The sequence below is a fragment of the Salvelinus fontinalis genome, chromosome 23 (assembly GCF_029448725.1).
Source record: "Salvelinus fontinalis isolate EN_2023a chromosome 23, ASM2944872v1, whole genome shotgun sequence".
NCBI classification, from domain to species: domain Eukaryota; kingdom Metazoa; phylum Chordata; class Actinopteri; order Salmoniformes; family Salmonidae; genus Salvelinus; species Salvelinus fontinalis.
Window position 1 is genome coordinate 42,911,080 of NC_074687.1, and position 7,309 is coordinate 42,918,388.

Sequence of the window (7,309 nt, forward strand, 5' to 3'; positions counted from 1 at the left end):
ATTAAGATTTCCCTTCACTGGAACATTCTGGAATTTTCAACCTGTCCCTGACAGACTGCAATACCAACATGTTTTAAGCCGACCACCATAATCCCTGTGCCCAAGAACACTAAGGTAACCTGCCTAAATGACTACCGACCCGTAGCACTCACGTCTGTAGCCATGAAGTGCTTTGAAAGGCTGGTCATGGCTCACATCAAACCATTATCCCAGAATCCCTAGACCCACTCCAATTTACATACCGCCCCAACAGATCCACAGACGATGCAATTTCTATTGAGAGAAATGGCCCTGTTTTTTTACCAGGAAAGGTAGCTCATCCACCATGGCAGAAGAGGAAGTTCCAGACTGTTGGTTGGGAAACAATAACAAACAATGAGGCATGAGGATTGGGTGTTGAGGGACGGGACCACATTGTCCAAGGTGGGTTTGTGTTATGATGAACAATACCTTTTCTGTCCAGATAAAGATGTTGATACAGCATTGAAAAAGGCCGACCACTGACTAAATGTCTCTTTGTTTTCCAGTCCAACAGGAGTGCATCCCTCAGGACATCCGGTCCGTGGACATGCTGTGCCAGTGTGATTTTCGAGCGCAAGCATCCAGTTGTGGAGATCGAGCCTGTGGATGGACAGATCAGTAACCCATCAAAAGTGATACAACAATGAATTTGTAAATATATCTGCGCAGTATGTTTCTCATATTTGTGTATGGTTCTCATGACTTAAGATTGGATGTTGAGGGACCACTTGTCACATTGTCCAAGGTGGGTTTATGTTATGATAAAAAAATGTGTTTTCTGTCTAGATAAAAATGGTTTTACAGCCTTAAAAAAGATCCCCCACTGACCAAATATCTCTTTGTTTTCCCAGTTCAACAGGAGTGCATCCCTCAGACCATCCTGTGCATGGACATCCTGTGCCAGTGGGATCCGAGCGCGAGCGTCCAGTTGTGGAGACTACAGCACATCGAGCCTGTGGACGGGCAGGTTAGTAACTCCTCAAATATGATACAATATTGTGTACAACATTGAATTTGTAGATCCATCAACATTTGGACTTTATGTCCAACAAAGAAGCAGGTGCCTCTTCCAGTGAATTGGAGCTGACCTTGGACCTGGTGCCAGTGAGGATGGTCTTCACTGAGGCGGTAAGACCCTCCCTCTTGATATAAAAATCCTTCGACTTCACTGCCTCTTCAAAGGTAAGGACCCTTGCACCATAGGGACACTTGACCTCCACCGCTGTGGTGGCCACAAGACCATCCGGTGAGGCACCCAGGATCCCAGACCCCATGAACCAAAGCCACTTGCTGCACCTGGTTGGGCACGGCTCGCTGCCTTCTCTCAAATTCCACACCCATACTACCGATATTGTGAACCTCCAAAATAGGCTGCATGGCTCCACTGAAGAGCTCCATGGAGGCATTCACATGTGGTAGAGAGAATCCCCTGGTCACCTATAGAGACCTGCCAACAGGGAGGATGTTAAGTGCCACATGCCTTTCAATGCAGGACTGTGAACACCTTGAAATGCATTAGTTGTAAGAAATTTGCTATATAAATAAAGTTTGATTTGATTGATGACACTGCAGCTGTAGAGTATTTAATCAACTGTATTTTTCACATGAGGACAAGTACAATTTTTCCATAAACTTTTAATTGATCACTTGGGATTTTATCACTTGACATATCAATCATATAGTGGGAAGGATCCTATAAATAAAGACTGTGAATGTATGTACCATCTGTATAAATGAATACTGTGCCTGTCACGCCCTGACCGTAGAGAGTGTTTTATGTCTCTATTTTGGTTTGGTCAGGGTGTGATTTGGGTGGACAGTCTATGTTCTATGTTCTATGATTTTCTATTTCTATGTGTTTGGCCTGGTGTGGTTCTCAAATAGAGGCAGCTGTCTATCGTTGTCTCTGATTGAGAACCATACTTAGGTAGCCTTTTCCCACCTGTGTTTTGTGGGTAATTATTTTCTGTGTGTGTTTGTGTGCACCTCGGTTGCCTCACGGTCTTTGCTGTTTTTTTGGTTTCACTTTCATTAAAAGATGTGGAACAACATGCACGCTGCGCCTTGGTCGATTTATGACAGGGCGTTTGAGGATAGCGAGCGTGACAGTGCCTATGAAGATTTTTCTCTGGGCATAAAACTATAGTACAGGCTGTTCAGTTCAATCCATTCTGAATGTCAATAGATTTTTTTGGATTAATTCTCATCAATCACAACATTCTACAAGTGAGATCACTCATCTAAGTCTGGTATCCAGGGTAATCTGGTTAATGATTATATAATTGATTGGGGATTTTTCCTTGTAGAATGTTGACAGCTGTATACAACACATTGTATTGCTAAGATGCTCAAACTTACCTTAATTAATAGCTACTCACCGACACAGGATAAACGTTATCCCTCATGCTGGCCATAACCAAAGCAGTAAATTGTAGTGGTCTAACTAGCTCTGCTAACTACTGCTCTGTTAACTAGCTAGCTAAAGTGTAGTCAGTGGCTAGCTAAAATAGAGAAAGGGGATGGAAGAAGTTCAACACTTTATTCATTTCATTTCAATACAGCACATGGATCTATCATGGACTGGACACGAACGGTAGCTGACAGCGTCAGCTAGAGATGACGTGCAAGAGCTTCCTGCAGGAGTTTGTAGTCTTGCTGAGGTATTCTCTGTTGCTCATTAGCGTTTATTTTTTGTTTAGTAAATTGAGGCAAATATATTGATAAAACTCACCTTTTCCCGAGAGAGAATTACACGGTTATCAAAACTCCAGCCCCAGGTAAGCCAACACCAAACACATACTTAATTTAAAGTGTTTGTAAAATTCACTATGTGAAAAAATGTATGGTGGAAAAAGGATTGGGACCATTTTCGTGTTTGACTGCTAGGTTTTATTGGTGTTATGACACATCCTCCAGGCTAGATGGATGTCATATTTGACAATTTGTCTCCCAATGATGTATATAAACCCTGGATAGTTGACGCTATGTCTTGGCCAATAAGAGCCTTTGAAGCGGGACGTTATTGTCATACTCCTCTTTTCAGGGCTTTGATTAATGGAAGTGAATAAGGGAAAAACAAGATCCCCACATTAAAACAGTCAACTTGTCAACAATGCCACAATGCGCGGCATATGAATGCAGCCAGCACCAATTCAAAGGATGCGAGAAGACATTTCATATGTACAGTAAATGGGTGATTCTGCAACTTAGGACACTTTTCAGAAATGTAAAAGCCATTGAAACACCCTTTTACCAGTATTATATTTGTCTTTGATTTGTCTAGAAATAATATCTGATAATGGCTGCGATCGTACTATTCAGGAATTCATATATTTCTGTCATTTTCCGCAGATAGACACATATAGACACACATTTCCATCACGTCATTTAAACATCCATTTTAGTTGAAATTGAAATATCATACAATTTATTTATAACACATTTCTTATACATTTGTACGTTAACTTGTATTGAATATTATTTTAAGTGATTTTTAAGGTTTTCCTAATATTAATAATTCAACATGACCCCTGACTGTATAAGCTTTTCTTTGTGACAGCTGAAAACATTTATTTATCATGAAAAATAAAATATTTCCACGTAACCTTTTTGTGAGTTTATTACAACAATCATATCTATTTACCTATCTACAACAAATCAATCATGACATATACAGTGCATTCGGAAAGTATTCAGACCCCTTGACTTTTACGTTACGGTCTTATTCTAAAATTGATTAATACATATTTTTCCCTCTTCAATCTACACACAATACCCCATAATGACAAAGCAAAAACAGGTTTTTATACATTTTTGCAACTGAAATATTAAATTTTCATAAGTATTCAGACCCTTTACTCAGTACTTTGTTGAAGCACCTTTGTCAGCGATTACATCCTTGAGTCTTCTTGGGTATGACGCTACAAGCTTGGCACACCTGTATTTGGGGAGTTTCTCCTATTCTTCTCTGCAGATCATTTCAAGCTCTGTCAGGTTGGATGGGGAGCGTTGCTGCACAGCTATTTTCAGGTCTCTCCAGAGATGTTCGATCGGGTTCAAGTCCGGCCTCTGGCTTGGCCACTCAGGGACATTCAGAGACTTGTCCCGAAGCCACTCCTGTGTTGTCTTGGCTGTGTGCTTAGGGTCGTTGTCCTGTTGGAAGGTGAAGCTCCGCCCCAGTCTGAGGTCCTGAATGCTCTGGAGCAGGTTTTCATCAAGGATCTCTCTGTACTTTGCTCCGTTCATCTTTCCCCTGATCCTGACTTGTCTCCTAGTCCTGCCGCTGATTAACATCCCCACAGCATGATGCTGCCACCACCACGCTTCACCGTTGGGATGGTGCCAGGTTTCCTCCAGATGTGACACTTGGCATTCAGGCCAAAGAGTTCAATTTTGGTTTCATCAGACCAGGTGCCTTTTGGCAAACTCCAAGCAGACTGTCATGTGCCTTTTACAGAGAAGTGGCTTCCTTCTGTCCATCTGTGGTTAATTCAATTGTTGGACATGATTTGGAAAAGTACACACCTGTCTATATAAGGTCCCACAGCTGACAGTGCATGTCAGAGCAAAAACCAAGCCATTTTAAATTCAGGCTGTAACACAACAAAATGTGGAAAAAGTCAAGGGGTATGAATACTTTTTAAAGGCACTGCATATTTCCCTTGACGGAGTGATGCTGAATGTAAAAAATGCTGATACAGTCATGCAACTTTTGGAAAATCATAGAATAGCCTCTAAATATGGAAAACATGGATACAGTTTGGGCTAAACTGTTGAGCAACTGGAATTGCCTATTAATGTAACACAGTTGCAGAAGTACAGCATGCAATAGTAAAGTGTTGCTTGGTATGTGTGCTCAAGCAATTCTATGGTGACAGGGGAAAAACGGTACCTTACCCTTCCCACCTACGTCCCCCAGGAGACAGCTTACTGCAGAATGAGTGAGCACAGTTCTGGTGGTTGTTGGTGCTGGTGAAGCAGGCATCCACCCTGGTCAAAGCAGGCTTTCAGCAGGTCCAAGTCCTGGAGGCCTCATCCACACCACCAAATCCTTTGGGCAGAATATCATTGAGCTGGGGGCCAACTGGATCCAGGAGGGCAATCCACTCTTCCAGGGGAGGCTGATGGGAGGAGCTATGGGAGGACAGGCTCATTGTAATGCCTGGAATGGAATCAATGGTACGGCGTCATGTGGATTCCATTTGTTTGATACCGTTCCATTTATTCTATTCCAGCAATTACAATGAGCATATCCTCCTATATCGCATCCAACCAGCCACCACCGCTCTCTTCTTGCTAGCCCAGGTAGCGGGGCTCAGCTAGCATCATGTGGCTGCAGGTCTCCGTTACCCCTAGGGACTTGTTCTTCGAGGAGAGCGGGAGGCAGCTGCTGTTGGGTGAGGTGGAGCAGGTATGTGCCCTCTTCAGTAGGTTCTCACCTCCAGCACTTTTGATTCGGAGATGAGGCATACCACCCAGAGCTGGACGAGGAGGTCACCCAGCTGCCCTCCTGCGGCCTTAGAGGACTGCCCAGGGGTGTTTGAGTGGTGCAAGGGGAGCAAATGCACGGATGAGGCCAGGTCCTCCCTGCACGAGGTGTATGCCTTGCAGCTGGGTCACTACATGGCCTTGGAAAGGGGACTTTTTTAACTCTCTGGGTCCTGGCAGGCACTCTCCTGGACAGCCTTACCCCTGGAGCCATGCTGTGACAGACCAGTACACAGTATCCACTGAGCTCTGGAGAAGGAGAGCCACACCCATCCAGCCAGAGTGCTGTGCCAAGGGGGCCAGTGCTTTACTGCAGACCACGTGATCGTGACCATCCCTTTAGGCTTCCAGAAAGAGAATGTGGCGGCCATGTTCAAGCAAGCCCTTTCACCCTGTCGTTAAGGTGGGGTCTGTAGATATTCTCCAATGGTGTCGCACCATAGATTATATAAATGGATAAATCCATCGATCACGTGATGCAAATTCATCCCTAAAGTCAAGACTTAACAGGAAGGCGCCAACAGACATGGTAGCTCTGCTTCTAGTTCCTTAGCAACATTGCAGTATTTAGTTTTTCTGTGTGTTATTTCCCACATTATTAGCCCAGAACGTTATTTTGTGCTATTACATACAGCCGGAAAGAACTTTTGTATATCAGAGCGGTGGTAACTCACCAGCATTACGATCAGGATCCAATTCGGGAAAGTCGTATTCCTGGTAGTAATGCTGGTGAGTTACGGTCGCTCTGATATCCAAAAGTTATTTCCGGCTGTATGTAATAACACAAAAAGAGCGGGCAATTTAACTTATCCCATAGGCTGCTCCAAGACGCCTTTGGCGGAGAAAAGGTATTCGGAGTGGACTTCTAGTCCGACTGAGGAGGCGTGCACACCATCCGCCACTACCGAGTATATTACTCACTGATGTTCAGTCTCTGGACAATAAAGTAGACGAGCTAAATACGAGGATCTCCTTCCAGAGAGAAATTAGGGACAGTAATTAGGGACAGCACCCCCCCAGGTGCTGAAGGTAGGAACCAACACCTCCACTTCGCTGATCCTCAACACAGGGGCCCCACAAGGGTGAGTGCTCAACCCCCTCCTGTACTCCCTGTTCACCCATGACTGCATGGTCACTCGCCTCAATCATCAAGTTTGCAGACGATTACCAAAAATGACGAGACAGGGCCCTCACCTCTCCCTCAACGTCAACAAAACGAAGAAGCTTCAGGACTTCAGGAAACAGCAGAGGGAGCACGCCCCATCCACATTGACGGGACCGCAGTGGAGAAGATGGAAAGCTTCAAGTTCCTTGGCGTACACATCACTGACAATCTGAAATGGTCCACCCACACAGACAGTGTGGTGAAGAAGGCGCAACAGCGCCTCTTCAACCTCAGGAGGATGGATAAATTTGTCTTGGCCCTTAAGACCCTCACAAAATGTTACAGTTTCAATAGTAAGCCTACCTTAGCCTACTTGCACAGTACAGGGGTTGGCCTAACTGTGAAAGACCGATATGCGATTCATCATTCAGGTCATTCAGAGTGTATGTCAGCTAACCACGTTTCCATCCACAGCTTTTATACAAGTAAAGGCAGGAGTTTGAACCGGTTCAGGGAACAGAACAGAGAAATTATTAGAGGAACAGAATCTGAACTGGAAACGAAAGTGATTTATACTGTTACGGAACAGAACTGTTTTTTAAAAGCAAGGGAACCGGTTAATAACTGTATTTTACCACACTTTGCTATTTCCTTTCACATCCAATTTTAGTTATTATGATTTGCTGAAGGTATTGA

At 44.0% G+C, this 7,309-nt stretch overlaps 1 pseudogene; it reads left to right on the plus strand.

Annotated features, from left to right (window-relative positions):
• Positions 1–375: 375 nt before the first annotated feature.
• Positions 376–6,079, plus strand: LOC129821499 (peroxisomal N(1)-acetyl-spermine/spermidine oxidase-like; annotated as a pseudogene).
• Positions 6,080–7,309: the final 1,230 nt, after the last annotated feature.